Consider the following 7,066-nt stretch of genomic DNA (forward strand, 5'->3'; position numbering starts at 1 on the left):
GTTGCTGTTCTGTGCAGCATGTTAGTGGCACATTTTGAGGCACTTAGAAGGAGAGGCCATCACCGTGGCCTCTTGTGTCAGCGGGAAATGAACCCAACAAGGAAGCTTGAGAACAGCAGCATGCAGGCCCCTGGGGAACTTGCATTTTGTGACCTTGCGCAGCCCACTGTACTCGTGGCCTCACGGCTCTCTTGGTGAGTGTCATGTTGAAATGGTCATTCAATTTCAGAGAGTTTGCAGGCACTTTGTAGATACCTGAAAAATAAAGAATTAAGGAATTACCATACAAATGATAAGCATGAGCACACTTCAAACAGGAAGATATATAATTATGCATATACCCTGCTTACTGAGTTTTAATTATCCCTGGCTATGAAAGCACTAATGTTACTTTCTGTGCATGTGGTGACTATAAATGCAGGTTTTATTTATTGCCATGTTTAAATAGTAATTAGTTAGTGACACCAGTGGATATCCTGCCTTCCCGACCATTTTTGTTCTTACTAACCTAACTTGACCTTTGGGTACTAGTTTTCTCAAAATCATGCGCACAAATTTGACCTATTTTTTTTCTATTCCACAACAAGAGAACAGCCTCTGACGCCGCTCAAAAGTTGAGACACGCTGTCAAAGATTTCTTTTGTTTAGCATTGAGCGTGTGGGATGAATTTCATCCTCTCAGCTCAGTGAGTCCTCAATTCTTGCTTGTGTGTGGGTGTTTGTGTGTGTTTACATTGCTCGTAATGCCGCAGAACTGCCCCTCAGAGTAATTAAGAGCTTACCCCATGATCCACTCAGGCAACACAAGGGATTGACTCCACTCAATACCGCCGGGGCCTCCATCACTAGATGAGCAAACGTGGTGTGTTGCGCAACAGACAATCAATTCCTTCATATCATTCTCCCTTAATCACATACATGGTAGTCTCTCACAAGAGAAACTGCTGAGATGCAGTAGTGGATCTATTCATCCACTGAGGCATGATGACTTGTGAGTGGAAACTGAGGATGAAATAACAAGGAAATAACAGAGTGAATCACAGGATGATACAGAAGCTGCAACAGGCTAAAAATCTGAAGGTTATGCTTGCTTAGGACTTTGCATCTAAATGCTGCAGCTACTCTTCCAACCCACAGACCTGAAGAGAGTATTAATTAACCCATTCAAATTGAGTGCTCTGGCTTTTTTTATTTATTTATTTTTGTATGTTGTATACACAATACACAGTTGCAATACACAGTCACTCTCACTCACTATTATTCAGCGAGGCTCTGTCACATCCACATTCACTGAAACCAGCAGATACTTGCTCACTCGCTCTTTTATTATATTGTGCACTTATTGCATGAGATGGCTGGCTTGGATCATCAAGGTGGAGACTTCATTAGGCAAATGAAGCTGATTGCCGTTTTTATTGAAAACTGAATGAGAGCTGGTTGCATTGCTCTGTTTTCCGACAGTTTCCGATCACGAGTCCTCAGATGTTGAGTATCCGTTGTGGAGATGCAATGACCTAGAAAAGGCCCCCCTGTATCTAGGTGCTGATACTCATTTGTTCATTTGAGTGTTGGAAGTATAGTTCTCTGAAGTGCTGATTCACTCTCTGACCTCGTCAAAGGAGATCAAAATTTTGGTTGCGCTATCCCCACCCAGAAGAGGGGGGAGGAGTACAGTACCAGAAACTTTACATGTCAGGAACAGATTTTTTTTTCTTTCTTTTTTTTTTTTTTTCTTTTTTTAAAGCTGGTCTGAGCTGGTTCTCTAGTATTATTCAGCAGTAAGGGTTGGCCTTGTGCTATAGTCACACTAAGAAAAACAGCAGCTGGAAACCACAGCATGACCGAGATTATTGTGAACTTACGAGCTGGTTGCCTTTGAAATGACTGCTTCGAAAACGGGAGCAGGTCTGCGACCACTTGCAGTCAGCTGCCATCTTCAACGCAACTTTGGTGCGTCAAGATGGTGATAAAATTGCAATAAGCTGGAGTCAGTCTGCAGCTGAATAGAGTCAAGTTGTCTACATGCACTGAACCTCATATTAAATAGAAATTCACATTAACTATTTACCTTCAGCCCAGCCAGAACCTCACAGATTTGAAAGAGAAATGCAGAAATTCCTCCACAAATAGTTGCTGTAGGATGGTGATAGGCTCTCATCAACCATGCTTTTACAAAGCCGTTTCTGACAATACAAAACTGCAAAATGAAAATAAAAACAGAATGCAATGATTTGCAAATCTTATAAACCCATATTTTATACATAATAGAACATAGAAAACATATCAAATGTTTAAACTGAGAAAGTATACCATTTTAAGAAAAATATTTTCAATTTGATGGCAGCAACGCATCTCAAAAAAGTTGGGACAGGGCAATGTTTGCCACTGTGCAGCATCCCCACTTTCTCTAACAGCAGTCAGTAAACATCTGGGAACTGAGGAGAGCAGCAGCTGGACCTCTGGGAGAGGAATGTTGTCCCATTATTGTCTGAATTAGGATCCTACCTGCTCTACAGTCCTGGGTTTTCTTTGAATTTTTTGTGTCGTGATGTGCCAGATGTTTTCAGCTGGTGAAAGGTGTGAGCTGCAGGCAGGCCAGATCAGCACCTGGACTCTTCTACTACAAAGTCATGCCGTTGTAATAGCTGTAGTATGCGGTTTAGCATTGTCTTGCTGTAATATGTAAGACCTTCCCTGAAAAACATGCTGTCCGGATGTGCAAGCTGCCAATTCCATAGGCACTAACGCACCTCCATAGCATCAGAGATGAGCGCTTTTAAACTGAGGGCTGATGACAGGCCGGATGGTACCTCTCCTCTTTAGTCCGGAGGACCCAAAAAGAATTTCAAATTTTGATTCGTCTGACCACACGACAGTTTTCCCCTTTGCCTCAGTCCATTTTTAAATGAGTTTTGGTGCAGAGAAGATGGCAGCATTTCTGGATCATATTCAAATATGGCTTTTTCTTTGCATAGAGCTTTAACCTGCATTTGTGGATGGCAAAGATTTCTGGAAGCCAGAGATTTCTCCAGATTCTTGGGATCTTTTGATATTATATACTGTAGATGATGAGATATTCAAAGTCTTCACAATTTTGCATTGAGGAACATTATTCTGGAATTGTTCCACAATTTGTAGATGCTGTTTTGGGACAAACTGGTTAATATCAGCTCATCTTTATTTCTGAGAAACTCTCTTTATAGTACCACTCACCTTCCCAGACTTTTATTGCCCTCGTCCCAACTTTTTTGAGACATGTTGCTGCCATCGAATTCAAAATGAGTTAATATTTTTCTATGTGTTGGCAATTATTTGCAGTCCTTTGCTGTCTGTGAGTGGTTGTAGTCAGACCAAGTTGGACCACAGTTGTTTGGAGACAGGCTGCCTCCCATTAGGCAACCGGTGCAATTGGCTTTCAATTGAAAGTTGAGCATGCAACACGCTCAACATCAGGGCAACTGGTGTTACTCTAGTTTGATGCAGTAAATACCCCATTAGGTACCTGGATACCATTTGAAAGTGAGAAAGTAAAGTTCATGCAGTGGTAAACATCCTGGCATGGCATTTCAAATTCCAGCTATTATCAATTCAGTATTATGTTTTGTGTCCCAGTGTGGAAGTTCAGACTGCTTAGTATTACATTATGGTATTAAGTTCATCTTCAGTTTATAGCATGGTGCGATGGGTTCCAGTAATGACCCAGTTTCAATGTAAAAAAAAAAGAAAAGCTTGGGAGGGGATATTAGAAAGGATATCGGTACAAAATCTATAATATTTTAATCAATGCAAGTCTAAAATCAAATTCAGTGGATTGCTGGTTAATAATGACTGCGGTGAAGCAAGATGGATCTTTGAATTTATCCACTTTTTAACACATTTCAAGACACACAGTCTTGTTATGAAGAACAAAGAGGTTGGCAAGAAAATGCTTTTGGCTGCAGATTGATTTGTGTGTGTACACAGACAACACATACATACAAACTGTCCCCAAAGCTCACACCAATTTGAAACAGGCAAGGTTATTCATAACGAGATCGATGTTGCTTTTTGTTTCTGCTGTCATTTGACAATCCATCTTAATGCATGATAATACTGGCTGGTGAGTTTTTCCCTTTGCCAGGCTCCACACGAATGCATCCAGTTTGTCTGTTACAGAAGGCTGATGATAAAGACAAATTACTGTTCATAGCTGGTTTACTGTACTTCCCTGTGGCCAAAGGGGTGACTAGAGGCCGCAACATTTTTAAACACAGGGAGCCGATCAATTGATATATGTGAGGTTATCGGGGGTTCGGGCAAAATTGAGAAAAGGGGCTTAAGCATTCGTAATTTGGTCATGCCATTGATTGCAGAGCACATTTCTAATTTTTGCACACTAAAACAAGAGGATTTACGAGGTACAACGTAATGGAAAGTTTACTGCTATTCCACTCTGAGCCTGTGCTCGTCTTCCTCCACCATTTAGCAGGGGCAATATACAAGGCACTAATGGAAAAGGCAAGCAAAGCATGTTAAATATCTTGCTCTTCATCAACGCCGGGCGTTACTTGTATATGGCGAGGCATTACAATGTTTTCCCCCTTGATGCAAAATCAATACTGGGACATGTTCAGCTGAACATGCTTCGACCGTAATGTCCTCTTAATTAAATGTGACGTAGCATCTGCTGAATTTGCAGTTGTGCTCGGTTCGCGGCAGCTTTACATTGCTGATGAAAACATCGATAGCTTGTCTATTTTTTGTCACGCTACGTAGGACATCCCTGTGCAGTATGTGACTTTTATCAAGCCTGTTGACAAGGACAAATTCTGTATTGTGAAAGTGCCAGTCCCTATGTGCCTACTAACTTTGTTGCACCATTACATTTGATTAATGCATGTAAACCTTGTGTTTTTACTGCTTGCTGTGTGCTGCCATAAAAGCACGATCTACGTATGTAACTGTAATTTGGCAGACTTTTACACAGGTGTGAAAATGCCACGCGTTGTGACATATTTCTCACAGTTTTGGGGAGTGAAGCAGGCAGTTGTGCTGATGCCATAAGGAAAGCTGGGCATTTTTTTCCTGCTGTCCTGCTAATGAGTGACACATTAGTGGAGGCTTGTAAAACTTTCCATTGTCCTAACAGGCAGATGTGTCCTTGTTACTATCTATGTACAAAATCTGCTTGTTGCAGGAGGATGGGAAGAATTTGTGGTCTTATTCTGTCTGTCATGTTTACTGCTCCAGAAATGCAATATTAGGATTGCTCAAATGGAACTAATCCAATAATGGGCTGCTCCCCAAAAGCGAAATCTGCCAAACAGTGACATACATGGATAATTGTTTGACATGGCTAATTGTTAAGACAGTATTATTCGGCGTGTGATCTTGCGCATTGCTCAGTATGGCTTTAATAGCGTGTTCAACAACAACCAAAAAAAAAGTGGTTGAATTTTAATGATCATTTTTTAAATGGATTGTGTGTATGTGGGTACAAGCCATAATGATGATTTTGCCTTTGCAGCTTACCTTATGGCTGCCCTTAATGTCCGCGCCTCTAACACTTCAAATACCTTGTTGTCTGAGTAGGACCATCATCCACCCACCATCCTGCTCTCATTTGTCTTTTACAATCTGCGCTAGTACATGTCAGGTCATCAGCCTGTTTGTCCTCCCCCCCTATTGTTAGCCTGAGATGAGTCCAACAGCCCACTGCGGTGCCGGATAAATGCAATCCCATTTGGGATTTAGCACATGAGCAGCGGATGGAGTAAATGGAGGGAAGTTATTACGATAACTTGTCATGTATTTCGGTGAAAACTGATTTACTCTTAATGAGCTAAAGTTGATTTTAATGTCGTTTATATGATTAGATTATGTTATGATACTACAAAACCTTCAGCAAAATGAGTGTTAATGAAATCATTCAGAAGTTAATGCACGCTCTGATTCTGACTTCAGGTTAAGGTTGTCTTTGTTTGTTTTCTTTGTTTTGTTTTCTGTATTTTCAACATCGCGTGACCTCTCTTGAAAATATATTTAAAAATAAATAAAAATACAGAGACAAAGACAAAGTAGAGGATCTACTTGAGCCAAGGACTTCTGTTTTCCAAACCCATAGACAGTCATACTAATACTTAAGTAACAAGTATCTATGTCTACGTACTACATCGGATAATGAACAGGAACACAATAGAAGCAGTTATGTCATCAAGCAGCTTTTAATTATCCCACTGAAGTCTTTCTTTTGTGCTCATGTGTGTTGAGACTTTAGTGTCCAATGTCAATCCTATCATTGAATCATTTTCACCTTTTCCAGTCCATTATACTCCCTGTTTCACAACTGAATTCATGCTTATCGTCAATCAAGTCACATGACAAACCAGTCAAAACAAACCTCACTTTTAACGTTTCCTTGATAGAGCTTCGGTTTAGAGAGAGGAATGGGGGTGAAATTGACCCCCCATGGGTAGTCGCTCAATGTCAAGGTCAATGGCGAGCTGTCAGAGCTACAAGGAAAAATCCATTACCGAGGCGAGGGAAAGGTGTTATATTTGTCATTCTCAAATGAACAGCAGCTGTTTTCTCCCCATTGGTCAGGTTTGCACTCTTTGAGAGTTTGACCTCACCGTGGCAAACATTCAGGCCTTCCTTCTCTGTAAGGGCAGCCGAGCACTAGTTGAATCTTTCTTTTTGGTTTCTTCTTTTGCATGTGAAACGCACGTGTGGGGAATGTGGATGACAAGTGGCTTTTCAGCTAAGCATGAGTATGCGCCACTCATTATATTTTAATTAAGGAAGCTTTTCAATCCATTTCTAAAAATGTTATGACAAAACAATGATTCTGGTCTGTCTTAAAATGTGCTTGACTGATGCATCTTGACACTAAATGAGCACGAGAACAAGGCCACCTGAATTTCACCCAAGATATGCTGGCATTTGAGTTCATGGAAGTCAAATACCATCAGCCAGACATTTTTTGAAAAGAATTCATTCAGAATCCATTTTTATTAATGCACTGCAGCTAAGAACAGGGTGATGATGCCTTATGTATAGTAATGTTTTAATAACAAGCACTGAAAGC

The sequence above is a fragment of the Archocentrus centrarchus genome (genome assembly GCF_007364275.1).
Source record: "Archocentrus centrarchus isolate MPI-CPG fArcCen1 chromosome 18 unlocalized genomic scaffold, fArcCen1 scaffold_23_ctg1, whole genome shotgun sequence".
NCBI lineage: Eukaryota > Metazoa > Chordata > Actinopteri > Cichliformes > Cichlidae > Archocentrus > Archocentrus centrarchus.